This window comes from Drosophila serrata, unplaced genomic scaffold, assembly GCF_035046125.1.
Source record: "Drosophila serrata isolate PLE 108 unplaced genomic scaffold, ASM3504612v1 contig_276, whole genome shotgun sequence".
Lineage (NCBI taxonomy): Eukaryota > Metazoa > Arthropoda > Insecta > Diptera > Drosophilidae > Drosophila > Drosophila serrata.
This window is the reverse complement of record NW_028257174.1, coordinates 9,019,428-9,038,313: the sequence shown is the minus strand read 5'-3', so window position 1 is coordinate 9,038,313 and position 18,886 is coordinate 9,019,428. Positions and strand designations below refer to the sequence as shown.

The 18,886-nt window shown below is 37.0% G+C and overlaps 1 long non-coding RNA gene across 1 annotated transcript in view; it reads right to left on the bottom strand.

Moving 5' to 3' along the window:
* The window catches only part of LOC147643333 (uncharacterized), a 49,044-nt gene extending 33,490 nt beyond the window's left edge, over positions 1 to 15,554 (bottom strand). The window contains exon 1 of the long non-coding RNA XR_015272418.1: positions 14,984 to 15,554. This is a non-coding gene — a long non-coding RNA (uncharacterized LOC147643333). The remainder of the gene's footprint in view (positions 1 to 14,983) is intronic.
* Between the last annotated feature and the right edge of the window lie 3,332 nt (positions 15,555 to 18,886).

Sequence of the window (18,886 nt, the reverse complement as noted above, 5' to 3'; positions counted from 1 at the left end):
AGGAAGTACAAGTTAGGGGAAGCCCCCCAAGCTTAGTGCTTGGGTCCCCAGACAGATCCCTGGGCTCGTTAGTGGCAGTAGCAACAAGTTTCACCCTTGGACGGAATTTAAACTCACATGAAGTCGCATTTATTTCTATTCAATTTGATAATAACCCCAAAGCAGCAGGATCTGGGATCTGGTGGCGGAGCAGCTGTTCCAGCTGGCCACAGTGGAGCGTTTAGAGTGGACGCAATGTATCAACGGCTGCTCCAGGCTTCAGGCTCCAGGATACAGGGTTTGACCCCTCCTCCTCCCCTTCAACCTCAAAGGAAAACTCATTTTCCCCCCTTCGCATTTTCTTACACTTTTCTTCGTTTATTTTCCTTTTTTTCTGTTGCCCTCGTAGAGGCTAAGGCCAAGTGAAAGTGAAAAAGTGGTAAGGTCCTGGGGAGACCGAATACCCCCTTGAGTTTATAACTTAAAAATTCAAAGCACGAACAAAGTTCTAATTTAAACACCCGAAAAAAGCCCAGGACCAAAAAAAAACCAAGCAGGAAAAGCGAATACATCTTGAGTGAAAAAAAGAAAGAAATCCCAAAGAACGGAGAACGAAATGGAAGGAAAAATTTCCGTCTTCGGACATAAAGTGCACGCTCCAAGGCGAGTAAATAAAAAGCGAAAACGAAAGCTCAGGAGGCAGGACTCGGGGTCCTTTCATTCCATTCTTTTTTTCTTCTTTTTTTCTGCGGATGGACGCAAGTAAAGGGGTGGCACTAGTGGCGCACAACAACAAAAAAATACCAGAGGTGTGCGGGGAAAATCTTAAGACGCCAAAGATAGGATACTCTTTGCCAAGGAACTTTTATGGGAATTCCAGGAGTTGTTTAGTATCATCTAGGATTATATGGTGTAATTTGCGGAAAATATATTCAACATATTGAACATATTCAACATATTTAACATATTCAACATATTAACCATGATCCCCTTGAATAAGATGAACATTCACCATATTTATCTACTTTTTAAATAATCTATATATTTTTATAGGGGTTCGTAAAATATGAAACTGTGTATAAAAAAAAAGGAATCTAACTTCGAGAAGCTGAAGTTTATTTGCCATCGCAGTTTGCAATTTAATTTTAGGATATAATCAGAATTATACCATAACTAAGCTCAAAATATTCGAATTCTTTGAATCGTTATATATACAGATTTTTATTTCGAAAAATCAAAGTTTAAAAAACTCATAACTCAGCCAAAAAAGCGTTAATTTTAATTCGGAAAGCTGATTTATCTTAGTTTTTATTACTTTTATAATTCTGCATACTCAGTTTAATACATAAAATAATTTTAATTTTTTTTGCCAATTTTTTGACAATTTTAGCGATGTAACCCCTTATAAAATTTTGAAAAAATTGGTCAAATTTTTTTCTTGACCAAATATGGCTAGATCAATTCGGTTTTTGATGCTGATCAAGAATATATATGATTTATAGGGTCGGAAATGATTCCTTCATATCGAAACAAGCTTCTGACTAGAATTAGAATTCAATATATAAGGGATATAAATATTACCCATTTTTTTAATTAAAAATCTTTTTAATTTACATATTAAAGTAAAAACTTGTTAATCCCCAAGATAATAAATTAAATTAACTTAAAATCAGTTATATTTAATATAAGAATATGTAATCAAATGCATATCACGTTAAAATAAACACAAAAACCAAACCTAAAGTAGCTTAACTTCCTTAGAAAAAAAGGGTAACTCAAAGAATTTCTTTTTCGGGTGAAAGTGAAAGTGAAAGTAAGCAAAAAAAAAAAGTGTGTATAGGAAGGGGGAAAAGTGAAACTGGGGCTGGTGCTCTTTTGGTATGAAAACTTTACAATACGGTCAAGACGACCAACTGGAAAACCCGTGGAAAACTTCCCTCTCGAAGAAGAGATCTTGCAATGTCTGTCTGGATCTGTTCTCTGTTCAATGTCCTGTCCGCCGCGTGCTCACGGAATTCCTTTCTATTAATGAGATTGATTATCTTAATAGCCTCTCAATCTCGCTTTATCCAGGACCAACACACCCTTTTTTCCGTTTTGCTTTTTTCCGAACTTATTCGTTATTATTCTCTCTTTTTTTTTGCGTCTCACTTTGCATTTTGAATTTATATAAATGCCAATTTTCATTTACCCAGTTTGCTGGGCTGGACGAAGAGACCAACCCTTCTGCCACAGGACAAAGACGAAGCTCTTGGCCTTATGTACTGGCCCTTTTTCTCCCTTTGTTCACATTCTTAAAAAAAAAAATATATATCCAACTTTCCTCGAAGGTGGGTCGAGAGTGAGAGGTCGGCAATTATGTTTAATTGGACCTGGTGGACCCTTCACTCTCAATATTTGAGCTCAAGTACTTAGCCCAGTTAAGGGATCCTCCAGATGGATGCGTATTTCAAAGTCAATAAGGGAAGCCTTCTCCCTCTCTTAATTCTTCTAGTTATAAACTTTTGTTAGAGGTCTTAGTTGAGCATTAATTTCAATTGAATAAATTTCTTAAATAATATAAAGTAGAGGTTTTTTAAATTGGTTAGTAAATGGGGTATTAATTATATGGATTATAATGGGTAAGAGTCAAGGAACTATATTTAATATTTTGGATAGAGTTCTTATAAAGAGAGTTCTTTATAAAAATTATTTATTATTTTTTAAAAGGAATATATATTTGAAGCATAAGATATGTGGAATAATCTCCTGAAACTATATTAAAACTATGAAAGATCTTCACTCCAAGAAGATTCTAATTTATTATAAAAAATATATAATTTTATGGTCTTGTTTTACCTTTATATCCTTAGAACCTTAAAATTAAATGCTTAGCTTCGTGAAATATCTGAAATTATCGCCCAAAACTATATTAAAACTTTGAAATATATTTACTCCAAGCGATTGCGAATACATGAGGATGTAATATGATGTAATGAATGACAAAGTTGAGCATTTTATTTTAACAGTTATGTCCAAACAAGGAGCAATCAAAAGGAACAGGAACAAAATGAGTTTCAGGACTAGAGAACACAGAAGTTGGAACAGCAGCAATGACAATCAAAAGTGCGAACAATTTTTGAGGGGGGAAATGCGGGACAAAGTTTGTTGCCTAATGCCTTCATCCTTTTGGCCTTTTTCCCCCCGACCCGAAAAAAGGGCCAGCAGCAATAAAGCTGGCAAATGCTACATTCACGTCACTTAAGCTGCCATTTAGTAGCAACTTTCTGCCAAACTTCCCCCAACACCTCTCCCTCTTACCTCTCTACACACACACACACACACACACACGCAGGAGGCAGGCACACATAAATTAAGTTATTTTGATAATCAAAACTGGAAAGCGAAATGTTTTGCTTAGACAAGAGTTGCTCCAAAATGAGAAAATCAGTGGAAGGGGGGAAGAGGTATCCTTTGGCAGGACGATTTTGTAGTTTTCCAAGCTTCAGGGGGGAGAGAGGAGCGAGGAGAGGCAAGGTGTCGCCGTCGGAGTCGGATGCGAGTAGTTCTAAGGGTTGCTGCCTGTGTCCATGTCCAAAGTCCATGTTCCTCTGCTCGATCAAACACAAACAGTCCGCCCCCTTTTGCCTCCCCTACCCCCCTCGGAAAAACCTAACCCTTTCTTTCACATAACACACACTCTTCCTCCTCCTCCTCCTCCCCCCGTTACAGGACCTTCCCCCACACCAGTCTCTATAAATCAGGCAGGCAACATAGTTAGCACAATTGTGTTGCATACTTTGTTGGGCATGCGTCAGATGAACATGCGAATTTGCCTATGTGTGCGATGTGTGCTGTGTGTGTGTGTGTGCTTGGCCAACAACTGCCCAAGATGTGCTTTACAAACCCCTTTCCCCCCTTCTCTAATATACACCCATTACCACCCCCTCAAATACAAACACTCAGACACACACGCATAAACTTACAGTTTTAAAGGCATTTGTGGCGCTGCTGATGAAAAGCACTGAGAGAATATTAGTTATATTTTTATAAGAAATTAGTAGAGGAAAACCAGCTATTATTTATTATTAAACACCCTTAAAAATAATGTTCCTTCAATTTCGATAAATCAAAGTTTAAAAGTCTCATAACTCAGCCAAAAAGTCTTTAATTTCAATTCTGAGTTTAGTTCTTTGCTAGTTTTTGTAAGGCTAATAAATCTGCACACTCCATTTAAAATATACAAAAATTAAATTTTTTGTCTATTTTTTGAACAAAATTGATCAAAATAACCCCTTATAAAATTTTAAAAATTAAAAAAAAAAATTTTTTCTGTCTAAGATGGCTAGATCGACTTGGATTTTAATGCTGATCAAGAATATATATGATTTATGGGGTCGGAAATTACTCCTTCATATTTTAATAAGCTTTTAACTAAATTTATAGTACCCTGCAAAGGTATTTTTTATGTTTTATGTTTCTGCAGAAAATCGGTTAAAAATAAAATATAATGTATCAATTTATAATACAATTTACCACTTAAACCTTTAAGGTTTTCGCGAGCAACTCAAGTAACTCGACAAGTATTATAATTTAATAAAATCCACAAATTCTTTTATGTTTTTCTATTTTTTAAGTGCAACAAGAAGCTAGTGGTAAAAGGTGGCAGGAGGTTGGTCCGTTTTCGATAAGAACGCACACCACCTTCCCGTACACACACACACACATAGACACACACTCATAGAGCAACTAATTTACCTACGCCAGCAGTTTTTGGCATACACACGGACGCACAGTATGGGCACAGGACACAGGACACACACATATGCAAATTCGCGATGCTTTTTCGGGGGTTGGTCCACGTGTGTGCGTTGGAGCGCCTTCGTCATTGTCCTGCCTCCTGCTCCCCCCCCCCCCCTTCCTGCTTCCTTCACCACCTACCTCCCTGCCCCCCTACGCAGCAATGTCGTTAGCCCGCCTTTGGGCCATTGTTGGACTTATGTTTCCCTTTCACTTTCACTTGAAGCGACAGCAGCCACCTCCTTCTCCTCCTCCTCCTCCTTCAAGCTGGCCATGTCCATTATCCAAAAAAGGGGGTAGAATATATATATAAATACATGTATATATATATATATCTATGTATGTATATGCATGGACATATATTTTAATCTTTAATTTATGGCTTATTCAAAACTAATGACACCGAAAGCAGCCAGCCAAAGGAGTTAAGTCTCAGTATTGGAAGGGGTCTAAGGGCAAGTTTCTTCTCTCACTCTTTCTCTTTTTCTCCTTTTCTGTCTTGCTCTTTCTCTGACCATCATCCTTGATGAATGGCAGCTCTTTCGGACAGGTCAAACCATTGGCCAAACTCACTCCTTGGCCTGAACTTTTGCCATTTGACACCTCAATCGAAATCGAAGCTATAAATCGGTTTATTCAGCTTTGAATTGTTTTCTGTTGTTTTAATTTAAGATTAAACTAATATTTAATTATATTTGTAAGTGAGAAATAGATTTACCCACTTTTGAAAGCCTATAGATCTCTTGATTCATTAGAAGTTATTATTTTCACTTATCCATCATTTATTAATTTCAAATAAATGAATGAAATGGATAAATTTTTAAAAATTAATATCTACCAAATAAAATAGATATTTTTACAATTCGAATAATATTTTATTTACTAATATAGAGAATATAACTTGAATTTAAAACTTAATTAATCTAAAGTCTAAGAAATCTCTCTCTAATGATTTATTTTTGGTTTCAAGTTTAACCTTATTATTAGTTTCTTGCTTTTTAATTTTAATTATATAAAATAAAATGTATACATGTTATGTATAGAAAAAACAACAAGTATTAGGGAAAGCAAACATTTCTAATTATTAATTTTTTTCTGTAAATTCTAAACTTTTTTAAAGCTGTCCTTGGATTTTGCAACTCACCAAAGCCTATATAATTATTAAATTAGGTATAAACTATCAGAAAAAAACTTGAATAAAACTTTAAATATTTCTCTAAAATATCTATAGTAGCTATAGTCCAAATCTTTGTTACATTTGTTGTCCTAAAGTTCCCCCTTCGCTCTGTTCATTTCACATTTTCGATTTCGCAATTTTCCATTTGCTCGTTTGACCGCCTCACTCCGCTCGGAATCCTTCGCATACTCCCAGATTCCAGGATACCCGGAGATGTTTGCAACACAACAGGCAACCCTTGTAGCCATGTGTGTGTAGGTGTGTGTGTGTAGAAGACTGAAATTGTTTGCCATTTGTAAGCGCTGTGTGTTCCTAGGCCTTGGCTGCTGTTGTTTTAAAATTAAAATGAATGCCCGCAAGCAATAACTACGACAAGACCAGCAGCCGCCACCCAACCCACCGCCCACTCAACCCACTCGCACTCAACCCCAAAAAAGTGAAAAACCACCTAACCACCCAACCACCCGAAACACCACCCACCGCCCAGTGGGCGCCTGCTGCTGTCCAAGACAAGCCAACATCATTATGCGTAGCTGTGTGTCCATGTCCCCCAACTCCTGCACAACTCCTGCCCCTCAAACGCACACACACACACGCGCTATGTGTGTGTGCGAAATAATCTCGTAAATTACGCAAAAAAGGAAACACGACAACAGGAAGGACGAAGGACGTTAGACGAAGCTGGCCGAAGGAGCAAAGCCAGCAGCTTCGGCTCCAGGATCTCTACGGCTGCGGCCGGTGGTTGGCTCTCTGGATGCCAGACGAAGCACCACGTGCACTTGGACACACACCCATACCCACACACACACACACACACACTCGCATGTGGGTGCCATAGTCCAGCTTAGTTTCGTCCTTGTGTGTATCGCTGTAAGCCAAGGAAACTAGCGCAAGCCACCACCAAGCGGTGAAGCGGGGCAAATCAAGGAGTTTAGAGTAAGATGTTTACATATTTTAAAATTAATTACTATTATTACTATAATTTTTAACTTTTTGATTTTAAACTAAACTCAGTTTAAACTATATTTCTATCATTTCTAATTCAGTATATATTTCTAACATTAAATAAATTAAAATAATTATTTACTAAAATTAATATTTAATTATTGAAAGGGGATATTTTTCAATAAATATTAAATTAATCTCTCAAGTGATAAACTTATATATTTGCATATTTTGTCATAAGGCAAGAAATGGGAGTGGAGTTTATAACCCGATCTCTAAATATTTTACTTTAATTTAAAGCCTAAAAATATTTGTATTATTATATTATACGAGTGTAGTTTATAACCCTGTCTCTATTTATTCTACTTTAATTTAAAGCCTAAAAATATTTGTAATATTATATTATTAAATAGTTTCTGGCATATTTTGTTTTTGTTTTAGGAGAAAACTGTAGAACTTACAACGTTTGCTTTTCTTCGGGAACCCCTCGCATTCTGCATATATTTATATGTAAGCCGCATCCTTACGCATATGTACACACACACACACACACACAGAATTGTAAAATCCGTTCGTGCTCCCATCTACTGAATTTTCCCCATTTTCCCTCCTTTTAAACATCCATCCAGCTTCATGGCTCCTCCGATGGCCCCCCCTCAGCCTTCGAGTGGCATGTCCATTCACAACACTTGCGACGCAAAACGCACACCCACCACACACACACACACACTCACTTGCAAACACACGCACACTTGGGGTCCACTTATGATGAGTTTACATTTTCGAAAACTGGGCAAAAGCAGCAACAACAAGGACACCAGGAACAGGACTCCACCCAACCGCCCACCTCAATCGCTTATAGTGAACACTGGAGCAGGAATGGGGAGGGGGGCCACAGGATGAAGGATGGAAGATAGTGGAAGGAGCGATGGCTGTCGGCTGTGGGCTGTCACACATTCAAAACAGTTCAGGAAGCAGTTGGCCAAAAGGATGGGGAGGTGGAGAAAGAAGGCAGTGGAAGTGGGAGTGGGAGTGGAGCCGCCCAGGAAGCCAAATGTGTTCGTCTATCGTGCAACTTTCAAGTCCAAAACCCAAAAGCCACCACTACCTCTCTTAGATATTACACAGGAAATAAAATTGTAGCTTTAAAAAGAGTCAAACTTATGGATATTATAAATAAACAATCAATATTTGATGCCATATTATTAATAATTGATAGATAATTGCATCGAAATATAAATAAACGATTTAATATTAATTAATTATTTATATGGCGATTTTATTTATTTTTGCGGTATGTACATTTTGATACCAAATCACGGATTTATTGATTCAATTATATAATATAATCTATATATTATGTTATTTCCAACACATAAAAGTAGCTTAATTAATCTACATCTCCTTGTCATTCTTTACTTCCCTGCTCCCTAATAATATTTCCTCCATATAGTTCCTAGTTTTCTCTCCGTGTACCCACAATCCAAGTCACCCACCCACCCACCTCCTACCTCGTCCGCCTCGACTGTCCGTTACGTATGCATATTTCGTGTATTGGACGCAAAAAGGGGGTGAGCTTGGGAGGCTGGGGAGCGGAGTTGGCGCTGTCAGTCAGTCAGGAGGAATGGATGGGGTAGTACAGAGGAATAGAGGGGGCAGGACATTGTACAAACGAGTTTTGGGGCAAGGACGTCGAGCCGAGATGCATGGCTGCCAGGAGTTGCCTACGGAATGGTTAACAGAGGGAGATAGATAGATTGTACACTAAAGAAAATTATAGAAAACTGATCAGTAAATTCAATTTAATTTAAATAATTCATATTCAATATATTCCCCTCCAACTCTACTTTATCTAAATGATAATTCGAACAGCGGATGTAATAAATAGATATTCATTGATCAAAATATTGTGTTCAGTAAAATATCTATTATATTAATATGATTTTATTTCTCTTTAAATTACACTATTTACAGGAACTTACTATTAGTTTCTCTCAGTGCAAAAGGCTAGGGAGTGAGTGAGCTAGATGTGCCTTGCCTTGGCGGACTATAGACTCTGGACTTTGGACGCTGGCGATGCCGACTTTGAATGTCCACAGTAGACATTTTGCAATTTTGAAATACATGCGCACACACACAAAGTACACACACACACACATGCTGTGCAGAAGGGAGAGGAATGCTTTTAACAATTTCTAAGATTCAAATTTCGTAAATTATCCCTTTGTGAATTTGGGAGCGTGTGTGTGTGTTAGAGGCAGAGGCGGAGGCAGTTGATTGCGGACTTGGCCATTACGAAACTACGCTCGTCATAGGCATACAGCATACGAGAGTGTGTTTAAGCCCTCCAGCAAGGTGGAGTTTTTGGCCAGAAATCCCCGGAACGGAATGAGTGAAGGAGTGGGAGAGTGAGGCGTTGGGTGAGGTTTCCAAAATCCTCGAGGGCTTCGCAATTTCCGCCCAAGTCTCCGTTTGTTCGCTGATCAAAGTTCGCCTGGCCACACGGCGTATACGTAATTTTTAAAAGCAAACTCACAGAAATTCTAAGCTAAATTACTAAAAAACCCTGCTCCTTGTAGTAATAGTTTTAAAATATTATTATTATATTGTAAAGCCTAAAGTTGCTTAATAAATAATATAAAATATATAACATATAACGATATATAAATGTTGTATTTGGCTATTCAAGAATTGTTAAAACCAATTAAAATTAAGTATACGATTAATCAATATAGTTCATCTATTGAAATGCTTTAGAAGACAGCTTTTTACACATTAATTTTTCCACAAATTCTTGCAGTAAATTATTTCAAATAAAATTTAAATGCTACCGATTTAAAATCTGGTCTCTCTCTGGACTCTGACAAGATCTTTGTATATATTTTAAAAATTTGGACTAAATTAGGTAGAGATTTACTATTTTTTTATTTTATATTATTTTATTTATCGATATTTGTTGACATGACAATTTTTTTGACAAACCATAGTTTTAAAAACTCATAAGTCAGCCAAAAATGTGTTAATTTTAATTCGGAAAGCTTTTCTATGTTAGTTTTTATTAGGTTTTTCAATCTGCATACTTAGTTTTAAATTTTAAATTTATATAAATTTTCGAAAATTTTAACGATGTATATAAAATTTTGAAAAAATTTGAAAAAATTTTTTTTTGCCCGAAAATGTCTAGATCGATTCGGCTGTTAATGCTGATCAAAAATATATATGATTTATATGGTCGGAAATGATTCCTTCATATAGTTAGATGCTTTTGACTGAAATTATAATACCCAGTTTTATGTATATTTACTATATATCACATTTTATAAGCTTAAGAACAAAAACCTTTCATATATTATTATTAAAACTATATTTCTGATCAGTTTGCCATGGTCCCATCCTTCGATATAAGATAGTTTAATGCAAGATTATAATTTAGAGTGATTTTCATCTCTCTGTAGAGAGTTTCAGGACTCTGCATTCCTTATTCAAAGTATCTCGATTGGATTTATGTGTGTGTAAGAATGAGTAAATGTGTGTGTGTGTGTGTGCTTAGTTGAAATTGTATTTGTTGTCCTCTCTGGGTTTACATTCGAAATTAATTTATTTGGGCTCGCACACACAAATACAAACACACACACTCGCAGCATTTTGCAAATGAAAGTGTCGGCCGTTGGGTCCGCGACTCCAGCCCCTAATGTATAGCCCCCCCTTTCGACCTTAAGCCACTGTTACACAAAAAAAAATATATAAATTTGTCAATAAAGCTTTAAAATACTTGATATTTGTGGAAATACCATAGAAATCGTTCCAAAAGGAAGAGAGAAAAGAAAAATCTGAAGGTATATCGAGAGAACAACCCGTCAATAATTTTATTATTATATCGAAAATACCATCAACTTTGATGCAGATATTTAAAAAATGTAAAATATAATACATGAATTTGAGAAAATTTGTAATTTTGTTTTATTCTATTATAATATTCTGATTTATCAAACAAAATTAATCAAAATATTGATTTCTTTTGAATTTTATTAAAATATTAAATCATGCTGTAATATTGATATATTTAGTGATTTTCTGTAAATTTCCGGTCAATTCCTATCTTGGCTTGAACTTTTAATCGTATATTTCTGCAACTTTGAAATTTATAACAAAGAAATAATGTACAATTTATATTTAAAGGCCTATTGAGTCTTAATAAGCAACTGAATAATAAATATCATTTAAAAAATACCGTTAATATATTTTATATTTATTTTCATGTGTAATATATCCCCTATAATCCCCTCCTGCACTTTCGATTGCCCCCAGTGTCCGCGCATTTTGGTTGGCTGCCATATGAACTTGACGCCTGCCAATCCCCCCACCACCTTTCCACATTTCCACCTTACCCATCCCTTTTCCCCTCCCCATTCACCGTGTTAAGTGTGTGTGCGTGTGTAGTTGCCATGCGGTTAAAAAGGTATCTCAAAGATACTAAATACTTTATGCATGAATGTGCCAAATAGATTTACGAGAAGAAGCAGCAGCAGCATCCTGCGAGTGCGTGAGTGTGCGTTAGGTAAGTGTGTGTGCGAGTGTGCCTGTGTGTGTGCTGGTGGTGGATTGCCCATGCGTCGATATTAAATTTAAATTGGCGCTCGGATATTTTAGAGTCAGCCCAAATGAACGAGGTGGGTAAGGGGGAAGGGTGGGGGGATAATGGGTGGTGGGTGGTCTGTCGGTCATGTGGGCAAACGGCGAACGGCGACGACGGACATGACGGCTTGCAATTAAGCCCCGCATCCGTGTGTGTGTGTGTGTGTGTGTGTGTGTGTGTGATACTGGGCCTCAGCACACACGGAAACAGTCATCCGCAAAGTTGTAAGTGCTATAAATTTATATTTTATATACATATATATTTAGCAAGCTTCTTTTCTTTTTCATTTTTAAGAAAATTGGTATGTAAATTGAAATTATATAGACAAACTTTAAATTGAGGTTTTTTTTTAAATAATATGAAATAGAAAATAGTTTTTAATACAAATATATATATAAATATTTCCATTCTAAGGTTATTCATTAAAAATAATGTAAAAAAAAACATATATAATCTAAATAAATTCCACAATTTCAACCGCGACTGTGTTTTGATAAAATTTACATGGACACGGTTAGTTGCCTGGGAGTGTGGGTGCTCGTAGGTGTGTGTGTATGTGTGTGTTGTGTGCTTGCCTTTATGTGGAAGCCTTAAATATTAATAACAGTTACAATTTTTAATGATTAAAACTTGGCGCATGTGTATGCCTTGCTTCTGTCTGTCGAACAAAAAGTACAGTTGAACACAACGAACGGCAGTCAAGCTGCCCTGTCTGCCTTGACCCCCCCCCCCATTCTGCCTGGCTTGCCACCCCTTTAGCAATGGATTTTGGACTGGTTATCCTTACACTTTTACCTCCCCCGCGTCAACTGCCCACCAAACTCCTCTGTTTTTACCCAATTTCCGGTGTCAATTTGCTCTGTCAGTCACGCATCCCGAATTGCCAGTTGCGAACAATCGAAATGGTAATCGTAATCAGTTATCGTCATCGCCTGTCGAATATTACAAGTATTTTTACTTCGATCAAGGCAATATCCCCATTCCCAGAAACATATTGCAAAGAACGTGTTGCTAGGCAAATGCTGCTAGGCAAATGTTGCTGGCAAATGTTGCTGGCAAATGTTTCTGGAAAGCTAGGTTCCAATGCCTTGCGAATATGGAAAAAATAACAATTGCTAAGCTCATCTTTAGTAATACCAATTAAATACATTCTTTACGAATATTCGAATTCTCTAAGTGCAGAAAAGTGCAATTGGTTGAAGGTCAAACCAATGAATCCCAAATTAGTACCAACAAAATCAACAGATCGCTCCAAGATTGCATTGCAACTTGTTGCTGGCGTGACATCGTCGAGCCAAGCACGTTTCCCCTCCGCCCCAATTTTTTTTTTGCAAATGAAAAAGAAAAACAGAAAAGGCAGAGACCAAAGAAAAGAGCAAAGGAGCAACAAAGAAAAAGGGAAGCCAACAAAGGAGCAGAGGACGAGGAGGTCACGGAAATGCCATCGATAATAGGGCAGAAATTAGAGCACAAAGGAGAAAGGGGGAGCGGCGGGAGCGCAACGCGATTGCATCTCATACCGGCCATGTGTTGCCCGTGTTTTGCAACGTGTTGCACATGCCGGCAGAGAAGTTGCAAAAATGCCAACGGACGAGGTGGAAATAAAGAAGCAGACAGGGATTAGCTAAGCGCGGCGGGAGATGCCAGAGATGGAAGATCGACAACGACGAGAGAGTGGGAGAGCGAGAGAGAGGCTGGCATTGAAGAGCAGAGAATGAGCACGAAGGAGACGGTGCATAGCGGGCGGGCGGGTGGCGCAGCGGGGAAGTGTCGCCAACGAATCCAGAGCCATTCGAATACCCAAAAATACCGTAATATATTTGAGATTGTTAAAAGAGACTAACGGGGATAATGGATTATAATCTGAGTTGCAATGCCTGCATAATATTAGTTCCAAATATTCGTTTTAAAGGGTGTTTTTTTTTATTGTGTTTGTAATCCTGCCAATTTAATGGGAATTATTTGGCGGCCACAGGATTATGAAACTCTCCTAGGGTATTTGTAATTTTTAATTTTGAAGCTTCGATCGCTGCTGCGTTTTCCCTGTGGTTTTTCCACCCTCTTTTCTACATCTTGCTCTGCCGGCGTCTGTTGCTGCTGCGCTGCTACGCTGCTCATTTCGCTGCTTGTGTTTCATTGCCATTTTGCTGCACTTCTTGGCGGGCAAATGCTCGTGTGTGCGTGCGTGTGTGTGTGCTGCATTGTTTGCATTTCAAATTGAATTCCTTTACGTGTCGGTCTCGCTCTCGCTCTTCCTTTGGCATGCCCTCTGTCTCCCTCCTTACTTTCGTGTGTTGGCATTTTTGTTGTTGGTACGTTGTGCATCTGCTGTTTTTTTCCCCCTCTCTGTTATTTTCTCATAGCTGACGTTGTTGTTGTTGCTGCGCTGCTGCTGCTGCTGTTTCTGTATTTTTGTTTTTCTCTTTTTTTTGTTTCTGTTGGCTAGCATGCATTTTTCAATTATGATCGAGCAGCATTTGTCGCTCGTTTTGTTATTTTGGTTTGGCTTAGTTCCCTTTTGTGTTTTTCTATCGGCATTCATGTGCATGTATGCGTATGCGTGTGTACTTAATTTTTTGTGTGATATTTTTCTCGCTTTTCACCCTGTTTTTTTTATTCGAGAGGTTTTGAAAATAATAATAATTTTGCCCCCCGGCTGTTAGCATTTCTGCTTTCATCTATCTCTATCCTCTATCTCCTCTTTCACCCATCTATCTACTCTCCCTATTCCTCCTCTTTTCTAGCACGTAATTGAAATCGTAACTGGCAAATCTTTGAAAATATGCAAATTACCCCGACAGCTCGTAAGAAGAAGAGGCGAATGAGGTGGCGAAGATGGAGGCGGCAGAGGAGAGTAAGAAAAAGAACGAGTGCTGAGCAAACAATTGATGAATGAGAGGAGAAATCGGTAGAGTCTCTCCTTTTAACGGTTGTTTGGTTGTGTTTGCAAATTTCGTTGGGTGCCCGATCCCTGTGGCCAAGCTACTAGCATTGTAATATAATAAAATAATGTTTTACCCTAATTTAATAAATCATTAAAGGTATAATAAGAAAAGCATTCGTAATTTAGGTTCCCAAATTGAATTGATTTTTTATGATATTGGTCAAACGAAAACAAGCAACGGCAATGAACCAACAAACACGGCAACAACAATATGTACTCTTAATAATATTAATGAGAATACGAAAAAAGGGGAAGAGCTATTCTTGCTGTGTAATTCACAATTGTCGTCGTGTGAAGAGCAAACACAAGATGAGAGAGTCAAAGAAAATAACACCCACAAAGCAAAGACAAAAAAGTTCCCAAGAATCACCGATAATTTACCGCACAAAAATTCCCCAAATATATTGACTCTTCAAGTACCTGATTTTACTATCAGACTTTTAAAATAATAATTATTAATATAGTATATTGATATCTTGGATAATGTTTAAAGAATAGGTAATGTAAATAGGAAAAAGTTTACCCCAGCATTTGTTTCTTCGCTTATCTTTGATCCGCAATTCGAGATCCAAAATCAGCATATTCCCAAGGGGCTAGCAGCATGTGTGTGACGCATACACACGCTGTTTGCTTTTGTATTTGTACTACTCCTCCGACGCGAAACCCAAAGTCAATATCACACGCGACGAATAGGTTAGGATGGACCGACAAATATCCCGCACATTTTAGTTAATTTACTTTAACTGTTGAACAGCATTAATAGCTTTAAAACGAAAAACCAAGCACCCGTAATTGAAACCGACTTACATGTGATGCGAAATCTGATAAATGAATCGCAATTAATAGACTATTTCGCTCTTCGTTTTCTGGACTCACTAATACACGCACGCAAATGCCCGAAAACGGTGAATGCACGAGGTGTGAGAACAACAATAACGGCGAGCAAAGAGAGTAAACTTGAAGCCGGCAGTAAGAACAACAGCAGAGGCGACAACAACAACAACTAGGACCGCGGGCAAGAAAGCGCAAAGAAACCACAACAAACGACACAGCCGCCGCCACCGCAGCTGGCAAAGAATGAGAGCTTCGAGCAAAGTGAGTCATCGCTGAAGGTACAGGGGGAATCGAGTTGGAGCCGATCTTTAGCCGAACTTGAGCCGACGGCGCCAACATTGCATAAGCTGGATTCGGACTGTCGTTCCCACCGCTCTCTGCTCTCTGCTCTCTGAACTACGCTCTCGATCCCTCTCTCACTCTCGAGCGCATTTAAAAAGTAACGGCGGTGGAACTGGCAGCTGTACGCGCTCAATTAAAAAGTCATTAACTGCTACACACACATGCTAGAGAGAGAGAAAAGGACTGTGATTGACAACAACACGCAAGATCTCACCCTCCTCCTCCTCCTCCTCCTCCCTTCACCTGGTCCTCTCCTTTCCGCCTCTCACCATATGCTTTCTTTGCACGCACCTTGCAACAAGACAAAAGCAACAACTGCAACTGCAAGGGTGCAACTGTCACTGTCCTCGGACCGTTTGCTTGCGCCTTTTACCTGTATGCGTCTGTCCTGTCCCTTCTGTCCTTCCTGTTGCGTGTCCTTAAATGCGCCATAAACACCCCCTAATCCCCGCATCACCCTGACCAACAACCTTGATCACCAATTCCGACCAAACGGGGCCTCAAAGCTGCATCTCTAATCATTATCCCTGATTAATGGTGTTTTTAAATTAAAGCTAAAGATTAAGCCATTTTCTAATCCTCGCAGTTGTAGCTTAATTTTTTTTATATATATATTATATTTATATTTTGCTTCCCACTGTTTCTACATTTATTAGGTATTTGTATAAACAAATCTGATTTTAAAAATGGTAATGTAAAATAAATTTAAACGATTGTTTTTCTTTGTAAGTCTTGTAATTAGTGCAAATAATTAATTGCTTAAAATCTGCAGGCCCATAAATGTGCCATAAAACATATGTATCTAATCCCACTGTAGACAGTTGGCCGGCTGCAACAGTTGCATCAGCTGTTGCGCCAAAGCTCTCCCATTCCATCAACTGTACAAAAATGCATATGTATGTACATGTATAAAAGAATATTTTTATATGTATATATATTCTGCTTGTGGTTTTGTTGTTGCTGCGACATATGCAGAAAGTTTTCGGGTCACAGTGGAACTCGAATTTATGATATACCACTGACCACTTTTTATAGTTTTAAAATAATATATATAATATTATCCAATTTAAAAGGTATTACAAATGGAAAACAACAAAAGTATATATAACTTATACTATTATAAATATTTGTATTATATTTTTGTATATCCTTTTACTCACGCATCACAGCGACAAGTTCCACTGTATCTCTTGGACGCGACCCCTTTTCCTTCCCGTTCGCCGCCTTCGCTGTCGCTGCCAACGTCGCCTGGCCGCGTCTCTTCGTTTTCTTTATTGTTTTATTGTCAGTTTAGGGATTTGACAATTTGCTTGCTGATTTTTTATGACAATCATGTATGTAAATTTCGGGCTATGCCATCCCACTCGCACTCTCTCTTCCAGCCTCTTCGTACGCTCTCTCCGTTCGCCACTACTCCGCCGCTCTCACAACTCTTCCTCAAGGCCTCATGCACACGCTCGCTGTGGAGCCTTGTCGCATCTGTATGTGTGTGTTGTCTGTTAAATCGCCTGCAGTTAGAGAAAATTTAGTAAATATTAATATTGATAATTAATTATTAATTATAAAATGATTTATTCTTAGAAATGCAATAAATATGAAAGATAGGAAACCCAATATATGTAGACAAATTTTATTCAGTCAAACAAATTTAAAACATTTTAAGGAAATAAAATAACAAAATTTGGTTCTTTTTGAATAATTTAACTAAATAATGTTTTTTCTATCATTGTATTATATATTAGAACAATTTTACTATTTTTAATAAAAAGTTTAATAGAAATTTGCTTCTTTCTGAGTGTATTATCGTAGAGAGAGATGAGTGTATGCGAGCTACATTAGCCCTCCTCGCACTTTTTGGCTCAAGAGATTTTTAAATACTTTTGGGCCATATTCTCAGTTGGGCTCGAATCCCAAAAAAAAAAATAAATAAATAAAACAACAACAATATCAAAAGCCCATAAGCAAACCCTTCCCGCTGCTATTTTTAGTTGGCTCTTTTCTGTGCTGTCGCAATAAAAGTGGGCTTTATTATTAATTTTTAAAGCGCTGACAACTTTTACGAGACCTGAGGAGATGCCGGTAATCGCCGGACACGCCTAACCGAAACTAGGGTAGTAGTGCGAATCGCTTTAGTGACTCAGATCAGATTGACGAAAGCCTGACTAATTAATTAATGAGCCAAGACCTAAACTAAGCTTAACAAAAGCTTAAACTGCAACACAGCTGCAATTTGCGATATCTAAGATATGGCGGGACCCTCAATTGGTTATTAGTCATCTAACGCGCCTTACGGCTTCTTTATTAATAGATTTAATTAAAACTTTTTATTAGCCTTTAAAATAGTGTTGTTTAAGATTTGTTGCTAAGTTTTTCTTTTTTTAAATGCGACTTACGTCTCATTGAATTAAAAGGCAAGCCGTATAAGCATTCCCAGCTGATAAAAATATATTTTCTTAAGAGGTAAAATCAAAGAATAAAAGCTTAAAATATTAATATTTTTATATGACAATTTTTTAGATAAGTCAAAGCTTAAAAATCTCATAACTAATCCAGAAATGCGTCAATTTAGATTTCCTATGTTAGGTTTTATTAGGGTAATAAATCTGCATACTCCATTAATTTTTTTTTTAATTTAATTTTTTTGTATTTTTTGAAAATTTTAACTATATAACCCCTTATAAAATTATGAAAAAAATAAAAAATTTTGTTTTTCTTCAAAACATGTCCAGATCGATTCGGTTGTTGATGCTGATCAAGAATATATATGATTTACAAGGTCGGAAATGACTCCTTTATAGTGTTACATGCTTTAGACTGAATAACAATAAATATATAAATCAATTTTTATTTCTTTTTTTGTTCTCTATAGTTCTAACTTATACTAATAATTTTTAAGGTATTGTCATACAATTATTAATATATATATAATATATTTATCTGATCTGTGCAGTTTTAAATTAGATTAAAATATAGGAAATAGAGAAAGTTTCATCCAAATATTTCAAAACTTTTTGTTTAGAAAGATAGACCGATGTCTATGGCTAGATCGACTTTAGTTTAAAATAAGTAAAACTTCTACTTTTGTTTTTATTTAACAATTAAATATAAATATTTTAACGTTTTAAAGCCAAATACACGTTTTTAAAATAGTCAAATCCTTGAAGATTAATGTAATTCAAAATCTTTAAATTACTAAATAAAAACCCGGAAATTTTGGAAACCATCATATGGAAAATAAAATTATTTCAAT